The following is a 23,454-nucleotide window of genomic DNA, read 5'->3' as shown; positions in this document are numbered from 1 at the left end:
CATCTATATGTTCTTTACAAGAGATCCACCTCACAACAAAAGACTCACATAGATTGAAAGTGAAGGGATGGAGAAAAATCTTCCAAGCACACAGAACGGAAAAAAAAGTTGGTGTAGCAATAGTCATATCTGATAAAATAAATTTCAAAATGAAGGCTGTAACTAAAGACAAAGAAGGCCACTACATAATAGTGAAAGGATCTGTCCATCAGGAAGATATAACCTTGATAAACATATATGCACCCAATATAGGAGCACCAAAATATATTTAAAAAATCTTCTGGAGGACTTCAAATGAGAAATCAATAGCAAAACAATCATAGTTGGGGACGTCAACACCCCACTGACATGACTGGATACATACATCCTCTAGACAAAAATTAGCAAGGAAATAGAGACTCTAAATGAAGCACTAAACCAAATGGATTTAATAGATATCTATAGAGAATTACACACAAACACTACAGAATTCACATTCTTATCAAGTGCACATGGGACATTTTCAAAGATAGACCACAGCTTAGGGCACAAACTAATTCTCTACAAGTTAAAGAAGACTGAAATCATATCAAGCATCTTATCAGATAACAATGGCATGAGATTAGGAATCAATTGCAACAAGAACATGCAGAGACATTTGAACACATGGAAGCTAAATAGCATGATATTAAGCAATAAATGGGTTACCAAGGAGGTCAAGGAAGAAATTAAAAACTTCCTGGAAACCAATGAAAATGAACACACAACAACACAAAATCTATGGGATGCAGCGAAAGCAGTTCTGAGAGGGAAGTTCATAGCACTACAGGCCTACCTGAAAAAACAAGAAAAATATCTAATAGACTATCTAACCTCACAACTTAAATAACTAGAGAGCAAACAAAAAGAAAACCCCAGAGCAAGTAGAAGGAAGGAAATAGTAAATATCAGAGCAAAAATAAATGACATAGAGCCCCACAAAACAATTCAAAGGATCAATGAAACAAAGAGGTGGTTTTTCAAAAAGAGAAATGAGATTGATAGACCCTTAGCTAGACTCAACAAGAAACAAAGGGAGAGAACTCAAATACACAAAATCAGAAATGAAAGAGAAGAAGTAACAACTGACACCACAGAAATACAAAAGATCATTAAAAACTACTATGAACAATTATATGGCAAAAAATTCGACAATCTAAGCAAAATGGACAAATGTCTAGAAACACATAGTCGCCCAAAACTGGACCAGGAAGAGATAGAAAACTTGAACAGACCAAAAACAACAGAAGAAATTGAAGATGTAATTAAGACATTCCCAGCAAACAAAAGCCCAAGCCCGAATGGCTTCACGGGGGAGTTTTACCCAACTAATACCCATTCTCCTCAAACTATTTCAAAAAATTCAAGAAGAAGGAAGACTTCCAAACTCATTTTTTGAAGCCAGCATAATACTAACTCCAAAACCAGAAAAAGACACTACAAAGAAAGAAAACTACAGGCCAATATCCCTGATGAACATAGACGCCAAAATCCTGAAGAAAATACTAGCAAATCGGATCCAGAAATACACCAAAACAATTATTCACCATAACCAGGTGGGATTCATCCCAGGGATGCCAGGCTGGAACAATATTCACAAATCAATAAACGTGATACACCACATAAATAAAATGAACAATAAAATCTACATGATCATATCAATAGATGGCGAAAAAGCCTTTGACAAAATCCAGCATCCATTTCTGATAAAAACGCTCAGCAATATGGGAACAGAGGCATCATATATTGACTAAATGAAGGCCATGTATGAAAGACTTACAGCCAACATCATACTCAATGCACAAAAACTAAAAGCATTTCCCTTAAGAACAGAAAAAAGGCAAGGATGCCGACTTTCGCCACTCTTATTTAACACAGTACTGGAAGTCTTAGCCACAGAATTCAGAGGGGAAGAAATAATAAAAGAGATTCAAACTGGAAAGGAGGAAGTGAAACTGTCATTATTTGCAGATGACATGATACTATATATAGAAAACCCCAAAGACTCCATAAAAAATTAACTAGACTTAATAAATGAGTTTGGAAAATTAGCAGGATACAAAATTAACGTCAAGAAATCGATGACATTCTTGTACACCAATGATGAACTCACAGTAAACGGAACTAAGAAAACAATCCCATTTACCATTGAGGCAAGAAAATTAAGATACCTAGGAATAAACTTAACCAAAGAAATAAAGGATCTATTCGCACAAAACTACAGGTGATTGAAAAAAGAATTAGAGGAAGATGTAACAAAGTGGAAGCACATACCCTGTTCATGGATTGGAAGAATTAACATCATTAAAATGTCCATACTACCAAAAGCAATCTATAGATTAAATGCAATACCCATCAAAATACCAAAGGCGTACTTAACAGAATTAAAAGAAATACTTCAAAAGTTCATATGCAACCAAAAAAGACCTCGAATAGCCACAGCAATCCTGAAAATGAAGAACAAAGTTGGAGGGATCACATTATCAGATTTCAGGTTATACTACAAAGCCACTGTAATGAAAACAGCCTGGTACTGGCACAAGAACAGGCATATAAAACAGAACAGAGAACCCAGAAATGGACCCAAGGCAATATGCTCAATTAATATTTGACAAAAGTGGCAAGAGCCTTCAGTGGAATAAGGACAGCCTCTTTAATAAATGGTGTTGGGAAAATTGGACAGCTACATGAAGAAAAATAAAACTAGATGATCAACTTACACCCTACTCAAGAATAAACCCAAAATAGATAAAAGATGTAAATGTGACTCATGAATCCATAAAAATTCTAGAAGAAACTGTAGGCAACCAAATTTCAGACATCATACGCAGCAGAATTTCCACTGATACATCACGTAAGGCAATAGAAACAAAGGAGAAAATGAACTCATGGGACTGCATCAAACTCAAAAGCTTCTGCACAGAGAAAGATACAATCATCAAAATGGAAAGGCTACCCACTGTATGGGAGAGCATAATTGCCAATGATATATCAGATAAGGGGTTAAATTCCAATATATATACAGTGTTCATACAACTCAACAAAAGGAAGACAAAAAACTCAATTAAAACATTGGCAGAGGAACTAGATAGACACCTCTCCAAACAGATGGCTAAGAGACATATGAAGAAATGCACAACATCACTAATCATCAGAGAGATGCAAATTAACACAACAATGAGTTATCACCTCACACCTGTCAGAATGGCCGCCACCAACAAATCATCAAACAACATGTGTTGGCGAGGGTGTGGAGAAAAGGGGACTCTAGTACACTGTTGGTGGGAATGCAGACTGGTGCAGCCACTATGGAAAACAATATGATGTTACCTCAAATAATTCAAAGTTGAACTTCCATTTGACCCAGTGATCCCACTTCTAGGAATATACCCTAGGAAGCCTGAGACACTAATCAGGAAGAATATATGTACCCCCATGATTGTAGCAGCACCATTTTCAATAGCTATTATCTGGAAACAGCCCAAGTGTCCATCAGTAGATGAATGGATAAAAAAGCTGTGGACATATACACAATGGAATACTATGCAGCTGTAAGAAAGAAAGATCTCTTATCCTTTGAGACGACATGGAGGGAACTGGAAAGTATTATCCTAAGTGAAACAAGCCAAACAGAGAAAGACAAGTATCATATGATCTCAGTTATTTGTGGAATATAATAAACATGACAGTCTGAGGAATGGGGTAGTCCCAGAGACATGGAAGTGGGGTACAGACTGACAATCCCCAGAATGGTGGGTGGTGGGGAAGAGATAAACCACAGAACTTATATGCATGTATGCATGAACAATGGACATGGACAACAAAGTTGGGGACAGGGCCAGGAGGGATGGGAAGGGAGGAATCAGTAGGGGAAAAAAGAGACACCTCTGTAACAAAATTAATTAATTAATTAAAAAAAGCAAAAGACAATGCTAGGGTGTATGTTTGCAGTAATGCCATCTCAAGGAAATAATTTACTTAACTTCACTTGTGACCTGGAGTTACCAATCTGCAAATAAATGGGACTGCCTCCAGAGATCTGGATATTTTGCTACCTTGCAAAGCTCCCCTTCACTCTAAGCAGTGTGTGCTTGTAGTTTCATTGGTTTGTACCAATGTCAGCATGCTTAGAGACAGCAAGTGGTGACCCTGACGTGATTTGGGTATGCAGCAGCAAAATTCGATGTAACCAGCAACCTAACAATATGTGAAAGGGAAGTGGGGATCTGGATAATTTCAGTCACTGGAGAAAGAGTATCCTCAAGCCAGCTGTGCCCAGCTTGGAACAGCTGCCCGCATATCTAGTGTTGTGAGGGGTTTCCATTTCAGTAAGACAGCATGGGGTTGGTATTTACAGCTTTACAGCATCTGACTCAGGAGATCATTCCCAGCAGTGAGGCAGCTCCAACGTCCCTTTTGGAGGAAAGTCCGGAGCCGACCACTCCCACATGGTCACCAAGGGAGGAAAGTTTTTATCCCCATCCTCCACCTTTTGTGGAAAATTTTATAGCCTCACCACACCCAGCAATGGAGGGCTATGTTAAAAAGGCCAGAAAAGCAGGCAACCTTGGGGCTTTCCCAGCTATAATACAGCCAGGCCAACAACCTGTGCACAAATGTTTGCCCTATCAGGTTTTTGATCTCACTTATATATGGAATATAATGAACATAACAGTCTGAGGAATACGGCAGACCCAGAAACATGGAAGTAGGGCACAGACTGACATCCCTCAGAAGAGGGGGTGGGGGGAGGTGGGAAGAGATAAACCACAGAACTTATATGCATGTATGCATGACCAATGGACATGGACAACTAAGCCGGGGACGGGGCGGGGGTGGGGTGGGGAGGGGGGTGCCAATGGGGTAAAAAAGGTGAAATATCTGTAACAAAAAATAAATAAATAAATAAAAATAAAAATAGTAAAAAAAAAAAAGAATTCAGGCAAAGCATAAAGAAAAATGGTTCACAGAGTCCATTACGAGAGAAGTGTTGGAGGGAATAGCTGGTAGTTATCTGATGACTTCCTGGGATTGGACAGCACTAGCAAAAACTGTGTTGATGCTGGCCCAATTTGCCATGTGCAAATTAGAATATCAGGAGAGAGCCTCATGAAAGGCATTGGAAAATTTTGGAGCAGGGACTCAAAATGGATAAAAGACTTAAATGTAACTCGTGAATATATAAAAATTCTAGAAGAAAATGTAGGCAACAAAATCTCAGACATCATACACAGTAGGTGTTTACTGATAAAACACCTAAGGAAACAGAAACAAAGGAAAAAATGAACACATGGGACTACATCAAAGTCAAAAGCTTCTGCACAGCAAAAGAAGCAACCATCAAAACGGAAAGGGATCCCACTATATGGGAGTCCATAATCGCCAGTGATGCATCAGATAAGGGGTTTATTGCCAAAATATATAGAGTGCTCATACAACTCAACAAAAGGAAGACAAAGAACCCAATTAATAAATGGGCAGAGGAACTGAATAGACACCTCTCCAAAAAGGACATACAAATGGCTAAGAGCGTTATAAAGAAATGCTCAACATCACTAGTCATCAGAGAGATACAAATTAAAACAACTATGTGGTATCACCTCACACCTGTCAGAATGGCCACCATCAACAAATCATCAAAAAACAAATGTTGGCGAGGATGTGGAGAAAAGGGAACACTAGTACACTGCTGGTGGGAAGGCAGACGGGTGCATCCACTGTGGAAAACACTATGGTGTTACCTCAAAAAGTAAAAATTGAACTGTCATTTGACCCAGTGATCCCACTTCCAGGAATATATCCTAAGAAACCTGAAACACCAATCAGAAAGAATATATGTTACCTCTATGTTCACAGCAGCACTATTTATAGTAGCTAAGATTTGGAAACAACCCAAGTGTTTATCAGTAGATGAGTGGATAAAAAAGCCGTGGTACATATACACAATGAAATTCTATGCAGCTGTAAGACAGAAAGATCTCTTATCCTTTGAGATGGCATGGAAGGGCCTGGAGAGTATTATGCTAATCAAAACAAGCCAAGCAGAGAAAGACAAATATCACATGATCTCACTTATTTGTGGAATATAATGAACTAAACAAACTGCTGAACAAAATTAACCCGGAGACGTGGAGGTGGGGTCCAGGCTGACAAGCCTCAGAGGAGGGAGGGTTTGTGGGGAAAGAGATAAACCACAGAAATTACATGCATGTATGCATGACCAATGAACATAGACAACAAAGTTGGGGATGAGGCGAGGGGTAAGGGGAGGAGGGTGTCAATGGGTGAAAAATGAGAAACATCTGTAACAAAAACAAATTAGTAAATAAAAAATTTAAAAAATAAATAATAAATTAATTAATATGGAAATACCTTATTGAGAAAGGGGAAGAAGGGCTCCAGACCTGGTGCCCACACCACTCCCTGGGTCCCCCAGCCTCAGGATCTTTCAGTCAGTCAAAGGGAGGGTTGGAGGCCTCAGAGCCTCCACAGCAGGAAGTGCTGGCCTGGATCTTATCACTACCACAGAATTAACCCTTAATGAGTCTGATGATATTTGTTCAGTGCCTACAGGAATGTATGGCCCCCTTGCTGGAGAGGAAAGTAGGTTTAGTGATTGGAAGATCCAATTTAACAATGAAAGGATTACAGGTGGTGCCAGGGGAAATAGACTCAGATTTTGAAGGAGAAATAAAGTAATGCTTAAGGCTGTGGGCTTTCATGTATTAACACCAGGAACCTGAATAGCTCAACATCTTTTGTTACCCTACTGGGTTCCTGGAGCCAACTCCATAATTAGAGGTAATGCAGGGTTTGGGAGCACTGGTCAGTGTGATGTTCTCTGGACTGCGGCTATTAACACCAAAAAACCCTTGCTCTCCATTAATACACACGGGCAACTATTTTCAGTATTAGTGGATACAGGGGTAGACATTTCTATTATAACAAGGAAATGGCCTAAGGAATGGCCTAAAGCCTCGGTACTGCTATTAATTACAGGAGTGGGAGAAACTCAAGTTCCTCAACAAAGTACTTGCGCCCTTTTCTGTAAAGGTCCAGATGGACCAAAAGGATAGATTCAACCTTATGTCATGGCATTTCCCCTAAATTTGTGGGAAAGGGAACTTCTCTCTCAGTGGGGAATGGTTATTCAAACTCAGCCTTTTGGTTATGGGTCACGGGTAAAATTCCCCTCCTTTCATTGGCCTGCAAAACAACAGAGCCAGTGTGAGTTGATCAGTGGCCCTTAAAAGGGGAAAATTTGTTACATGCAAACAGATTAGTGAAAGATCAATTATAAGCAGATCATATAGAACCTTCAGTTGTTCCCTGGAACACTCAGTATTTGTAATTCCAAAAAAACGACGTAAAATGGAGATTACTACATGATTTGAGAGCAATCAATGCTGTTATCAAATCCATGACAGTGTTACAACCTGGGTGCCCCAATCTTACAATGATTTCTAAAAATTGTCATGCAATTGTTATAGATCTTAAAGATTATTTTTTATTTATTTATTTATTTTATCCTCACCCGAGGATATTTTTCCGTTTTTTGTACAGATAGAGTGGGAGGGAGAGAGAGGAAGGGAGAGAGAGTGAGAAACACCGATGTGAAGGGACACATCGAGTGGCTGCCACCCGCACGACCAACCAGGGCCGGGGACAAACTGCAACCGAAGTACGTGCCCTTAGCGGGAACCGAACCCGGGTCTCTCCGGACCGCAGGCCGACACTCTAACCGCTGAGCCAAACCGGCCAGGGCAAGATTATTTTTTTTTTACTATCACTTTGGTTCTTATAGATAGAGAGAAATTTGCTTTTTCTGTTCCTTCCATTAACAATAGTAAACCTATGCAATGGTTTCAATGGAAGGTACTACCCCAAAGAATTATAAATAGTCCAACAATTTGTCAATACTATGTTCATTATGCTGTTGATCCGGTAAAGAAACTATTTCCTGCCATTAACATTTACCATTATATAGATGATATTTTATTGGCTGCCTCAAAAGAATTAAATCAGGCCTACGTAATGCATAAGAAGACTTTAAAAAAGGTAGGATTACAAATTGCTCCAGACAAGGTACAGCAATTAGAATCTAGGCAATACTTAGGATAGATATTAGGGACAACAACAATTCACCCACAGAAACTTACCATTCCAGTAAAAGTGAAAACTTTAAATGAATTACAAAAATTACTGGGAGCAATCAATTGGCTTCCACTAATGCTTGGTATCACTACTCAAGAGTTAACTCATTTATTTAATACTCTCAAGGGTGACCCAGCACTAAATTCACCTAGAACTCTATCTATAGAGGTGCAACATAAACTTAAAGAAGTAACTACTCAAATACAAAGCAGACAAGCTTATTGTCGGTCATTAAAAGACCCTATTAGACTATTTGCTTATCCAACTGTGCCATACATCTACTGATGGACATTTGGGCTGTTTCCAGATCTTAGCTATTGAAAATGGTGGTGCTACAAACACGGGGGTACATAAATTCTTTCTGATTGATGTTTCAGGCTCCTTAGGGTATATTCCTCAAAATGGAATCACTGGGTCAAATGAACATTTAATTTTTAATTTTTTGAGGTAACGCCATATTGTTTTCAATAGTGGCTGCACCAGTCTGCATTCCGACCAGCACTGTACTAGAGTACCCTTTTCACCACAACCTCGCCAACACTTGTTGTTTGATGACATGTTGATGGTGGCCATTCTGACAGGTGTGAGGTGATACCTCATTGTTGTTTTTATTTGCATCTCTCTGAAGATTAGTGAAGTTGAGCATTTCTTCATATCTCTCTTGGCCATTTGAATGTCCTGTTCAGAGAGGTGTCTATTTAGTTCCTCTGTCCACTTTTAATTGGGTTCTTTGTCTTTCTTGGGTTGAGTTGTATGAGCACTCTGTATATATTAGAAATTAACCCCTTATCTGATATATCATTGGCAATTAATGATGCTCTCCCATACAGTGGGTTGCCTTCCCATTTTGATGATTGTATCTTTTGCTTTGCAGAAGCTTTTGAGTTTGATGTAGTCCCATGTGTTCATTTTCTTTTTTGTTTCTGTTGCCTTAGGTGATGTATCAGTGAAAATTCTGCTGCATATAATGTCTGAAATTTTGTTGCCTACAGTTTCTTCTAGAACTTTGGATTCATGAGTCATATTTAAGTCTTTATCCATTTTGAGTCTAGTTTCGTTTTTTTGCATGTAGCTGTCCAATTTTCCCAACACCATGTATTAAAGAGGCTGTCTTTACTCCACTGTATGCTCTTGCCATCTTTGTCAAATATTAATTAAGCATATTGTCTTGGATATATTTCTGGGTTCTCCGTTCTGTTCCACTGATCTATGTGCCTGTTCTTGTGCCAGTACAAGAATGTTTTGATTACAGTGGCTTTGTAGTATAACCTGAAATCTGGTAATGTGATCCCTCCTACTTTGATCTTCTTTTTCAAGATTGCTGTGGCTGTTCGAGGTCTTTTTTGGTTCCATATAAACTTTTGAAGTATTTGTTCTAGTTCTGTGAAGTACATCGTTGGTATCTTGATGGGGATTGCATTGAATCTATAGATTGCTTTGGGTAGTATGGACGTTTTAATGATGTTAATTCTTCCAATCCATGAACAAGGATTATGCTTCCACTTTTTTATATCTTCCTCCATTTCTTTTTTCAATGACCTGTAGTTTTCTGTGAATAGTTCCTTTATTTCTTTGGTTAAGTTTATTCCTAGGTATCTCAGTTTTTTTCCTGCAATGGTATATCGGATTGTATTCTTAGTTTTGCTTTCTGTGAGTTTATTATGGGTATATAAGAATGATATCAATTTTTTACCTTAGTGTTGTATCCTTCTACTTAGCCAAATTCATTTATTAAGTCTAGTACATTTTTTATGGAGTCTTTGAGGGTTTTCTACATGTACTACCATGTCATCTGCAAAAAATGACAGTTTCACTTCCTTTTTTTCAATTTGGATCTCTTTTATTTTTTCTTCCTGTCTGATTGCTGTGGCTAAGACTTCCAGTACTATGTTAAATAAGAGTGGCGAAAGTGGGCATCCTTGTCTTGTTCCTGTTCTCAAGGGATATTCTTTTAATTTTTGCCCATTGTCTATGATGTTGGCTTAGGTCTCTCATATATGGCTTTTATTATTTCGAGATATGATCCCTCTATTCTCACATTGCTGAGTGTTTTAATCAGAAATAGGTGGTGGACTTTGTCAAAGGGTATTTTGGCATTCATTGATATGATTATGTGTTTTTTATTCTTCATTTCATTTATGTTGTGTATCACATGTATTGATTTGCGAATATTGTACCAGCCTTGCCTATATAGGATAAATCCCACTTGGTCATGGTGAATAATTTTTTTTGATGTATTTCTGGATTCAATTTGATAGTATTTTGTTCAGGATTTTGGCGTATATGTTCATCAGAGATATTGGCCTATAGTTTTCTTTCTTTGTAATGTGTTTTTCTGGTTTTGGAATTAGAATAATGCTCGTGTCATAAAATGAGTTTGGAAGTCTTTCTTCTTCTTGAATTTTTAAAAATAGTTTGAGGAGAATGGATGTTAGTTCTTCTTTAAATGTTTTATAAAACTCCCCCATGAAGCCGTCCAGGTCTGGGCTTTTGTTTGCTGGGAGAATCTAGATTACATCTTCAATTTTTTCTGTTGTTATTGGTCTGTTCAAGGTTTCTATTTCTTCCTGGTCCAGTTTTGGGAGACTATGTGTTTCTAGACATTTGACCATTTCACTTAGATTGTCAAATTTGTTGCCATATAATTGTTTATAGTAGTTGTTAATGATCTTTTCTATTTCTATGGTGTCAGTTGTTACTTCTCCTCTTTCATTTCTGATTTTGTGTATTTGGGTTCTCTCCCTTTGTTTCTTGTTGAGTCTAGCTAAGGGTCCATCAATCTTGCTTATCTTTTCAAAAAACCAGTTCTTTGTTTCATTGATCCTTTGAATTGTTTTGGGGGGCTCTATGTCATTTATTTCTGCTGTGATCTTTACTATTTATTTTCTTCTACTTGCTCTGGGGTTTTCTTTTTGTTTGCTCTCTAGTTCTTTAAGTTGTGAGGTTAGATAGTCTATTAGATATTTTTCTTGTTTTTTTTAGGTAGGCCTGTAGTGCTATGAATTTCCATCTCAGAACTGTTTTTGCTGCATCCCATATATTTTGTGTTGTGTTCAATTCATTGGTTTCCAGTAGTTTTTAATTTCTTCCTTGATCTCCACAGTAACACATTAATTGTTTAATAACATCCTATTTAGTTTCCATGTGTTTAAATATTTTTGTATCTTCTTGCAATTAATTTCTAGTAGCACGCCATTGTGATCTGAGAAGATGCTTGATATGATTTCAGTCTTCTTTAACTTGTAGAGACTTAGTTTGTGCCCTAACATGTGGTCTACCTTTGAAAATGTCCCATGTGCACTTGAGAAGATTGTGAATTCTGTAGTTTTGGTTTTTAATTCTCTGTAGATATCTATTAAATCCATTTGGTCTAGTGCTTCATTTAGAGTCTCGGTTTCCTTGCTTATTTTTCGTCTAGAGGATCTATCCAGTGATGTCAGCAGGATTTTGATGTCCACTGCTATGATTGTATTGCTATCGATTTCTTCTTTGAAGTCCTCCAGAAGATTTTTAATATATTTTGGTGCTCCTATATTGGGTACATATATGTTTATCAAGGTTATCTCTTCCTGTTGGACAGATCCTTTCAATATTATGTAGTGGCCTTCTTTGTCTCTAGTTATGGACTTCATTTTGAAATCTATTTGATCAGATATAAGTATTGCAACACCAACTTTTTTTTCCCTTTTTGTGTGCTTGGAAAATATTCTTCCATTCTTTCACTTTTAACCTATGTGTTTTGTTGTGAGTTGAGTCTCTTGTAAACAACATATAGATGAGTCATGCTTTCTTATCCAATCAGCTACTCTGTGTCTTTTTATGGAAGTATTCAATCCATTTACATTTAAGGTGATTATTGATATGTACTTATTTATTGCCATTTTCGTTTACTGTGGTTCTATTTTTCTTCTCATTTCTCCTGCTAATTACTGCAGTCCTTTTAACATTTCTTGCAGTGCTGGTTTGGTGCTAATGTATTCCCATAGCCTTTTTTTTTTTTTGTCTGAGGAGCTCTTTATTTGACCTTTTATTTTGAATGATAGCCTTGCTATGTAGAGTAATCTTGGGTTCAGATTCTTTTTTTCATGACCTTGATTACCTCATTTTATTCTCTTCAGGCCTGTAGTGTTTTCTGTAAGAAGTCAGCTGAAAGCCTTATGGGGTTTCCTTTGTAGGTCACCTGTTGCTTATCTCTTGCTGCTTTTAAGATTCTCTCTTTGTTTTTAATTTTTGGCAGTTTGATTACTATGTGTCTTGGTTTAGGTCTGTTTGGGTTCTTCTTACTTTGGGCTCTCTGTGCTTCTTGAAATCGAATGCCTTCTTCCTTCACTAAATTAGGGAAGTTTTGTGTCACTATTTCCTTGAATATATTTTCTAACCCTTGCTCATTATCTTTTTATTCTTTGGGGACTTCTTTGATGCACATATTATTATGTTTCCAGTTGTCCCAAAGTTCTCTAAGCTGTCTTCCTGTTTTTTAATCGTGTTTTCCTTTTGGTTTTCTGATTTCTTGATTTTTTTACCCTGTCTTCTGATTCAGCTTCCTCCACTCTGCTTTATAGACCTTCTAATGGGTTTTTTATTTCTGATATTTTATTCTTCATTTCTTCTTGGTGGTTTTTAATTTCCAACTGATTGATATTCAACATTTCCATGTTTTTACTCATGGTGCTCATGTCCTTACACATGCTGTTGAGTTTCCTCAAGATCATGGCTCTGAATTCTAATTCTGTTAATTTGCTTAACTGCACCTCATTTATCTCATCTTTGGTAGAGGTCTCTTGTTCTTTCATTTAGTTTTTGTTTTTCACCATTTTGGCTATCACAGTGGGCTTTCGAGTCTATCAATTTTCTCTGTGGGTGTTGATGTTCTGCTGTTTGTGGCTCCATCTCCTCTGTTTGGATGAGGCAGGGAGGACTCACTTTAAACACCATTGTCAAGTCTTAACTTTCCTGGTTAGAGTTGCTAACCCAGGGAATGGTAGTTATCCTCTAGCTTTTTTACCTGGAGGCTATTAGTAGCAGTCACCTGAACAACTTTGGTTTCTGAGTTGACTAGAAAACTCCCTCAGGTGCTCCGTGTAAGAGGATTTCCCGAGGATTGGGCAGATGCTGCTTTTTAATGGGCCTCAATTAGCATTTCAATGGCCACAGGTGGGGTTGGATTTCCAATGGAAGGGCCGCCACCTCTCCCCAGAATCCTGGGAAGGACTGAGATGACCACAGTCCTGTGTGGCTGCACTCAGCAAAAGCTCTGAACACCCTCCAAATCCTGAGTGTCCTTTCACAGTTCCTGTCCAGTCTGCCTTCCATATGCTGAAGCCCAAGGTGAGTGGCTGCTGCCAATTTAGTTTCTCTCTGGGCTCTGCATTGTGAAGCCACCTGGGACTTTAATCCTTGGCCACTGCTCCCAGCTAAGGGCAGCCAAGTCTGCGGCACCAGCAGAAGCCGTAGCACCCAGCCGATGTTGCAGGACCCAGATGAGGGCATAGCACCCAGCTGAGGCGGCTACAGGACCCAGCCGATGCAGCTTCTGGTCCCAGCCAAGGCCGCTGGCTCCAGCTGAAGTCGCAGGACCCGGACGAGGTGGCAGCAGCTTCCAGGCGAGGCCGCCAGACCCAGCCAAGGGCATCACACCCAGCCGAGGTCGCAGGACCCAGCCGAGTCAGCCGCTGGTCCCAGCCGCGGCCACAGGACCCAGCCAAGGGCGCAGCTTCCAGCAAGTCCCCTGTCCCAGCCGTGTTCGCTGGTCCCAGCCCAGGCTGCTACGGACCGTGCGCTCCCGGCCCCCTCTCGCATCCTCGAAAGCCTACTATGATTGAATCAGTGTCCCTGGTTATGTGATACTCCAAGCTGCCTTTTGGTTGACCCTTTCTGAAGATTTCACCAGTGACCTCTCTTGTTTCTTATGTTCGGCCTATAGTGCTATGAACTTCCCTCTCAGAACTGCTTTCATTGCATCCCATAGATTTTGTGTTGATTTGTGTTCATTTTATTGCTTTAAGGAAGTTTTTAATTTCCTCTTTGATCTCCTCGGTAACCATTCTTTGTTTCATAACTTGTCATTTAGCCTCCATGTCTTCAAATATCTATGCATATTGTTGTTGCCATTGATTTCTAGTTTTATGCCATTGTGATGTGAGAAGATGCTTGATATTATTTCAATCTTCTTGAACTTGTAGAGACTTAGTTTTTGTTCTAACATGTTGTTTATCTTTGAGAATGTCCCATGTGCTCTTGAGAAGAATGTAAATTCAGTAGTTTTGTGGTTTTATTCTCTGTAGATATTTATGAAATCCATTTGGTCTAGTGCTTCATTTAGAGTCCCTGTTTTCTTGCTAATTTTTTGTGTAGAGGATCTATCCAGTGATGTCAGTGGGGTGTTGAACTTACCTGCTATGATTGTATTACTATGAATTTCTCTTTTGAAGTCTTCCAGAAGATTTTTAATATATGTTTGTGCTCCTATATTGGGTGCATATATGTTTATCAAGGTTATATCTTCCTGTTGGATAGATCCTTTCAATATTATGTAGTGGCCTTCTTTGTCTGTAGTTATGGCCTTCATTTTGAAATCTATTTTATGAGATATGAGTATTGCTACCCCAGCTTTTTTTTTTTTTCTTTCTGTTTGCTTGGAAGATTTTTTTTTTCATTTCTTCACTTTCAACCTATGTGAGTCTTTTGTTGTGATGTGGGTCTCTTGTAAACAGCATATATATGGGTCATGCTTTCTTATCCAATCAGATACTCTGTGTCTTTTTATCGGAGCATTCAATCCATTTTTAATGTGATTTTTGTTATGTACTTATTTATTGGCATTTTTGTTTTGTGTGGTTGTATTTTTTCTCCTGTTTCTTCTACTAATTACAGCAGTCTTTTTAACATTTCTTTCAGTGCTGGTTTGGTGCTAATGTATTCCCTTTGCCTTTTTTTGTCTGGGAATTTTTTTATTTGATCTTCTATTTTGAGTGATAGCTTTGTTGGGTAGAGTAGTCTTGGATTCAGATCCTTGTTTTTCATAACCTTGATTATTTCATGCCATTCCCTTCTGACCTGTAGTGTTTCTATTGAGAAGTCAGCTGAGAACCTTATGGGATTTCTTTTGTAGTTAGCCTGTTGCTTATCTCTTGCTGCTTATAGGATTCTCTCTTTGTCTTTATTTTTTGGCCTTTTAATGGCTATGTTTCTTGATGTGGGCCTGTTTAGGTTTATCTTACTTGGCGCTCTCTGTGCTTCTTGAACTTGAATGACTTCTTGCTTCCCCAAGTTACGAAAGTATTCTGTCATTATTTCTTCAAATATATTCTCTAACCCTTGCTCATTTTCTTCCTCTTCGGGGACTTTTATGATGTGAATATTATTACATTTTCAGTTGTCCCACAGTTCTCTTAAGCTGTCTTCCTGTTTTTTAATCTTTTTTTTTTCTTTTGGTTTTCTAATTGGTTGATTTTTTTTACCCTGTCTTCTAATTTACTGATCTGGTCCTCCACTGTCTCTACTCTGCTGTTTAGACCTTCCAATGTGTTCTTCATTTCTGCTATGTCATTCTTTATTTCTTTTTGGTGGTTTTTAGTTTCCAACTGTTTGAGTTTCAACATTTTTATGTCTTTACTCATGGTGTTCATGTCTTTACACCTGCTGTTATGCTTCCTCAACATCATGGCTCTGAATTCTAGTTCTGTCAACTTGCTTAACTGCATCTCATTTATCTCATTTTTGGTAGATATCTCTTATACTTTCATTTGGCCTTTGTTTGTTTGTTTTACCATTTTGGATTCTCATGGGGCTTTGGAGCCTGCCAAATTTTTCTTGTGGGTGTTGTTGTTCTGCTGTTTTTGGCACTCTCTACTAGGTTTAGATGAGCATGGGAGGACCCATGTTAAACACCACTGTCAAGTCTTAACTTCCTGGGCAGAGTTGTAAGGCTACAAATGGTTCAGTTATTCTTCAGCTTTTTTCCTGGAGGCTATTAGTTGCAGTTTTTTGAAGAGCCTTGGCTTCTTTGTTGAATGAAAAACTCCCTCAGGTGCTCAGTTTAAGGGGGATTTCTAATGATTGGACAGATGCTGGTTGTTCATGAGCCTCAATTTGCATTTCAATGTTAACCTGGTGGGGTTGAATCTCTCAGGGAGGGGCCACCACCTCTCCCCAGAGCCCTGGAAAGGATTAAGATGACCAATCTCCTGAGTCGCCACAACTCAGCAAAAGCTCTGTGTGCCCTGCAAATCTTGAGTGTCCCCACACAGTTCCAGTCCAGTCCACCCTCCCTCTGTCGGAGCCCAAGGTGAGTGGCTGTGGCTATTTTATCATCTGTGCTTGCTCTGCACTGTGGAGCCGTTTTGGAGTTTACCCCGAGGGTGCTGCTCACAGCTAAGGCTGCTGCTGTCTGTGGTCTCCCAGCTCCCCTCTCATGCCTCCACAATTCTACCTAGATTGAGTCAGTGTGCCTGGTTATATGGTACTGCAAGCTGCTTTTCTGTTGCTTTTTCCTGATGATTTGTCTTTATTTTTATTGTAATTCCAGTTTGGTCCTGGGAGATGGTCTGTGTAGCTTCTATTCACTCCACCGCCATTTTGGAATCTCTCTACTTTAAAACTTTTAATTATAAAACAAAAAGGCGAGAGTATGGGAGAACCCTCTGTAAGTCAGCTTTCTCTGGTAATCTATACCAGACATTTTTTAAATCAAAATTGCTGTGGCACTACAGCTTCATAGAGACATTTTCAACAAAAGCCTTCTGCCACAGGGCCCAAGCCTTTAGTCTGGTACAGAGATCCCCATTCAGGTTCTTGCTGTTAAGGTCCTGCAGAGTTACTGGCTTGGGGTGGGTGTAAACTTGTGTTTTGTCTCCTACAGATCCCAAGTGGCTGGCTGTGGTGCAGTGGATAAAACCTTACCAATAACAGGAAAAACCTGCCCTTCAATGTAACTCCTCAAATGACAGAGCTTACCTTGGACACTGATCATAAAACTCGCACTCAGTCCCCGACTCAGTCCCAGGGTGCTTCTCAAACCCTTTCTATGGTTACCTGGGGAAGCCTTAAGCAGTTGCAACAACATTCTGAGAAAATGCTAACTAAAATGGGTGCTTCTTTTACCCCAGAGAATATTTTTTGTCTTTCATACATAAAATCTTCACCCATTCTAGGGTAGATATTTTATGCTTCTTACCTATGTTATTGACCCCTGGAACACCAGATACAAAAACTGTAGGGCCCAGTGAGATTCCCTGGTGTTTTTCTATACCAAGGGCTAGATGCCTAGGACAGGCTGCTTCTCTCAATCCAGCCACTGGATCCCTATAGATTTGAGGGTAGGCACCCCCTGAGTTCCAGGGCCCCAAAGATTCTACTTGGATTTCTGATGATGAGTTGCCAGGAGACACAAAGATATCCCACATAAAGATGAAAAGAGACTTGGTAAAAGCCTCTGGAAGTGTATTCTGGGTGACCAGTCTATCTGGATAAGAGTGAGAGGGCCAAACACGGCACAGGCTCTCCTCTCCTGGGAACCCCCCTAAGACATTATGTGGGGCTCAAATCTGGCAAATTCTGGTTCAAATCTGGCAACATTCTGTTCAAACCAACCACTGTGGTGGAAGGGGAGACTGATCATTCTCCAAGCGGCATAGGCACTGCTCAGGATAAAAAAATTCTGAAAGGAAATTTAAACAGAGTGTGAGTGTGACTCTGTGAATGTAATTGTGTGTGAGTGACCATGCTCCACGACGTTTGTAAGCAAAAGTTTCTGTCTTGTGTGTCTTTCCTTGTTTTTGCCCTTTTCTATCTCCCTACTGAGTCTCCCTCAACTTTGTTACTGTTAGTCTAATCATAGTTAGCAGCCTTAATGCCCAGAAGACCTCATTGGGTTGCATTTTGAAACTTTATTTGAGGAAGGTTCTGATTAGGGCACAAATACTGGTAGTAGGCTCCAAACTGAGCCCCAGGAAAAACCTGGGCAAAGGTAGGGCAGTGCCTGTGAGGCAGAGATATAGCATAAGACCCAAACAAGTTTCTGGTGCAAACATTTACTCTTTGGGCCCTAGTTAGAAATTGCCTTGATCTTGTGCAGGAGGCTAATAAGGTGGGGAAGCAAGGTGTAGTGCAAGACTTGAGGAAAGGAGAGAATGGCTATGAGTTCTTAAAAACTCCCCCACTGTCTTCCATTACAGCTGTGATTAATATTTGTGCCTTGAAGGCCTGGAAAGAGCTCCCAACAAAAGGAAAATTTGCTAAATCATGCATCCATCAGACAAGGACCTGGAGAGCTATATCAAAATTTTGTAGCTCAGTTGCTACAGGCAGTTAACAGAATAATTAGTGATTCAAGGGCCATCTCTGCCAGTGGTCTTCTCTGTGCATCCTGCTTGGTGCCACACGTTGGGACTGGGTTTGGTGTGGAGAACCCCTCATCTGGGGATTCAGAGGAGGCAGGCAGGTGGACACACAGGCACTCACCTGGTAGCCACAGGGCTCCCCAGAGAGGGCGGGGAGGGTGGTCAGGCCACAAAAAAGGTGTGTTCCTTCAGTGCCAACCCTGTCAGCTCCTCTGTCTGCCTCTTCAGGCTTGGAATCAGCTAGTTTTCAATGGGCTTCTCTGAATTTTGGGGAATTAAATATAGTAATCCCAGGCACAAATGCAAAGTGCTCTTAGAGAGCTAAAAAACACTCTGCCCCACTTAAACATGCATGCTAGGATGTCGCTCCCCTTTCCTGCATCCTTTTGTAAACCTGGGGTCAGAGGAAATTTTTCCATTTTTTCTGCCCATGGTGGGACCCAAATACTGTCAAGGGGAGGCCTTCCTTGGACACTTTTCACCATGTTCTCCTGTTAGGCCTATTGGCTGAATTATCAAAGGTGGTAGTAGCAGTCTTAGGGGAAACAGGGTGCATGAAATAGGATCATGCCAGGAAGGGTTAGGATGGCAAGACTACGTCCTGATTAGGGATAAAAAAGACTAGGACAAAGTCAGGTGCAGAGGAACAAAGTAAAGTTTTTAACTTAGAATAATGACAGGTCCAGGGCTCCTTCCAACTGAACCCATGGGAGCCAAAAATAACAAGGCAGTAAGGGACAAACTAGTTAGTTTCCTGGTATATACTGGTGCAGCAGACTCAGTCCTGACTGGGCCAATGGGCCTCTAACCTACCCATGGACTTCAAAGAGGACTATGGACCTTGGGAGAAATACAGTGACTCATTCATTTCTGGTCATGCCAGAGTGCCCATACCCCTACTCAGATATCATATTCTCCAGTGACTTCAATTTCCAGCCACTGCCACCCCAGACCAGCCCCAAATCAAGTTCTATGAGACTTTGGCCATCAATCAAGCCAGCCTGCCTAAATCAGGTATGCTGGAGCAGCAAACAATAACTCTGGACCATGTCATTTCATCTCAGTCACTGAGTAGGGGAACTTAAGCCCAACGGCCTGAACTCATAGCCCTAATCCAGGCTCTCTGATGGGGCAAGAAAAATCTACTACAGACCAGAATCAATAAATGATGGACATTGCCTAATTGGAGGTTGATATTCCCAGAGGCTCTAGGTTAGGCTTTAGTCAACCAGCTGCACCAAACTACCCACTTAGGTTACATCAAGCTTACTAAACTCCTGAGAGGCATGTAATGTCTGGTAAAGTCACAGGGAAAGGGAGAAGTACAGAAAGAAACAGGAATGTGTAGATCTGAGTAGAGAGAAGGTAAAGGAAAACTGGGCAATGTAAAGACAGCAGATAGATTGAGCAAGCTCTGAGGTTTATGCCCATTACATCATTAGGGAATTTGCAGAGGGTCTATGCAAGAGAAAGAAAGAAAGATTAAGGCAGGAAGACAGGACCTTAAAGGTAACCTTAGCAAAATTTACTTTAAAACTAGTGAAAACTGGACCACGCTGCTCCCTCTTGCCCTCTTACAGTCCTTGCAGGCCCTGCAGTCCATCCTGAAAGCTGTCCACAAACTTGTGTGCGATGCCATGCCTGTGCCCACCTCAGACACTATGCACCCATTCCCGTCTGGGGACTCGATATGGTTTTCTGAGAATTCTGGGGAATGGTATCCTCTATGCAGAAGGCTGAAAAATGAGTCATGATGCTCCTGATCACTGCAGCTGTGATGATTCCACAATTTCAAGAAAACAAAAAGGGAGGAGATGTGGGTTGGGGGGTTGGAAGATGGACATTTTTTAACCTTGTGTTAAGAACTCTCAACCTTGTGTTAATGCATTCTTGGAATCCTAGCCTGGAAGGAGACCTGGCCCACCCAGGTGTGTTGGGTGCTTGATTTGCATGTGAATAAGGGTTTGTTATCTTTTGGCTTTAAGGTCTCTTCCCTTAAAAAGCAAGAGACAAAGCTATGGTGTATGTTTGCAATAATGTCATCTCAAGGAAATGATTTACTTAACTCCCCTTGTGACCTGGAGGTACCAATCTGCAAATAAATGGGACTGCATCTAGAGAGTTGGAGAGTTTGCTACCTTGAAAAGCTTCCTGTCATTCCAAGCAGTGTGTGTTTGTAGTTTCATTGTGTTGCACCAATCCCAGTAGCCCGAGAGACAGCAATCCCCCAGAGTAGCAGCCTGATCAGAGTTGAGATATACACCCAGAAACAGAGGCTGGGGAATAGACATCCACACCCAGGCAACAGAAGCTCAGACCAGCAGCTGAGGCCATCTCAAAAAACTACAGCAAAGGCTGAGCAGGAGTTGAGCCACATGGGGCAGCAGCACCCCCAGTCATAAGCAGCGGGACATGGGGCTCCATAGAGGCCTGTGTTACCCAGCTGCCCACAAGACAGGCATAGAGTGAGGTCTCCAAAGGGATAGTAAAATTAATCTGCCCATGAAACCTGTGCGGTGCTGGGGCATCAGAGAGGTCTGTATAACCCAGCTGCCCACAAGATAGGCATAGAGCTGGGTCTCCAAAAGGAGTGTGTGATCCAGTGGCCTGTGGGACCTGCAGGGTACTGGGGCACCAGAGAGGCCTGTGCAACCCAACTGTCCACCAGATAGTCATGGAGCCTGGTCTCCAAAGGGACTGAGCGATTCAGCTACCCATGGGACCTGCAGGGTGCTAAGGCACCAGAGAAGCCTGCGTGACCCAGCTACCCACAAGATAGGTGTGAATTCGGGTTTCCAAAAAACTGTGCAATCCAGCTGCCCACAGTCTGGGCAGAAAGAGCTGCTCCAACAGGGCTTGAGGAATACAGCTACAGGTGGCACCAGCAACCAGCTGGGAACACAGCTCCAGAGGGGCCCACGTGATCCAGCAGCAGCTCATACCAGGACACACCCATACCAGCCCCCAGTACTCAATCCTTCAGGATCCACAGCAGGCAAGTGCGACATGCAACAAAACTATCTGGAAGGCACAGTAGCCTTATTTGATATACAGTGAGCTGCATACACATCCAAACATCCCTCAGCAGTTCTAGAGCTACCAGACGGCTAAAATGGAGAGACAAAGGAACAACACCGAAAGAAAAGAAAAAGAGGAATCACCATAAAAGGAACTACAGAAAATGGAAGCAGCAAGTTGTCAGATAAAGAATTCAAAGCAATGATTCTAAGGGTGCTCAAACAATTTGGTGAGAACTACAAGCAACTTAATAAGAATTATGAAGAGCTCACTGGGTACTACTTCAGCTTAAAAAAAGAGGGAGAAGCTACAAAAAAAAAAACAACAACAAAAACCTAGAAACTATGCATAAAAATAAAGAATGACAGAGCTATTATGAAAAAAATACCTTAGAAGGGTTTAATAGTAGATTAGAAGAAACTGAAGACCAAATCAGTGACTTAGAAGACAAGGTAGAGAAAAACACTCAAATAGAGCAGATAATGGGGAAAAAAAATTAAAAGAGGGAGAAAAGTTTAAGAGAGCTGTGGAAAAATACAAAACTTAACAATATTTGCATTATAGAGATACTGGAAGAAGAATCAGAGAAAGAAATAGAGAACCTATTTGAAGAAATAATGACAGAAAACTTTCCTAAATTGGTGAAGGAAAAAATCACACAAGTCCAGAAAACACAGAGTCTCAAGCAAGATGAACCCCAGAAGACCCACAGCTAGACACATAGTAAAAATGTCAAACATTAAAGACAAAGAGAGAATCTTAGAGGAAGCAAGAGAAACAGAGAAAGTTACCTACAAGAGAGCTCCCATTAGACTGTCAGCTGATTTCTTAATAGAAATAATGCAGGCCAGAAGGGAGAGGCATGAAGTGTACAAAGTAATGCAAGGCAAGATTCTGAATCCAAGATTACTCTATTCAGCAAGGCTATCATTCAAAATTGAAGAATAAATGAAGAGCTTCACGGATAAAAAAAAAATAGCTAAAGAAATTTACCACCACCAAACAAGCATGGCAAGAAATGCTGAAGGGACTGTTGGAAGAAGAAGAAGAAACAGAGAGAGAGAGAGAGAGAGAGAGAGAGAGAGAGAGAGAGAGAGAAACATGGGCATAAAATTAAAATGGCTACTAATAACTATCTATCAATAATTACCTTAAATGTGAATTTAAAACAAAGAAAGAATCTTAAATGCTTAAATGCTGCAATCAAAAGACATAGGGTAGATGATTGGATAAAAAAACATGACCCATATATATGGTGTCTACAAGAGACCTCACAACAAATGACTCACACAGGATGAAAGTGAAGGAATGGAAAAACATTTTCCAAACAAATGGAAATGAAAAAATAAAAGCTGGTGTAGCAATACTCATATCTTCAAAACAAGAGCCATAATAATGGACAGAGAAAGTCAGTACATAATATTAAAAGGAGCAATCCAACAAGAGAATACAACCCTGGTAAACATATACACACCAAATATAGGAGCACCATAATATATTAAATATCTTCTGGAGAACTTCAACAACGAAAGATCTATAGCAAAACAGTTATAGTGGGTGACTTAACACACAACTGACACCACTGGATAGATCTTCTAGACAAAAAATTAACAAGGACATAGAGTCCTTACAAGACAAACTAGATCAATTGGACTTACTTGATATTTACAGAACATTTCACTCCAAAGCTGCAGAATATACATTCTTCTAAAGTGCACATGGGACATTCTAAAAGATAGACTACATGTTAGGACACAAAGCAAGTCACTACATATTCAAAAAGATTGAAATCATATCAAGCATCTTCTCAGACCGCAGTGGCATAAAACCAGAACTCAATTACAATAAAAACACACAAAAACATTCAAACAGTTGGAGGCTAAATAGCATGTTATTAAACAACAAATGGGTTACTAATGAGATC

Source organism: Molossus molossus, unplaced genomic scaffold (assembly GCF_014108415.1).
Source record: "Molossus molossus isolate mMolMol1 unplaced genomic scaffold, mMolMol1.p scaffold_m16_p_2, whole genome shotgun sequence".
Classification (NCBI taxonomy): domain Eukaryota; kingdom Metazoa; phylum Chordata; class Mammalia; order Chiroptera; family Molossidae; genus Molossus; species Molossus molossus.
This window is presented reverse-complemented; position numbering follows the sequence as displayed.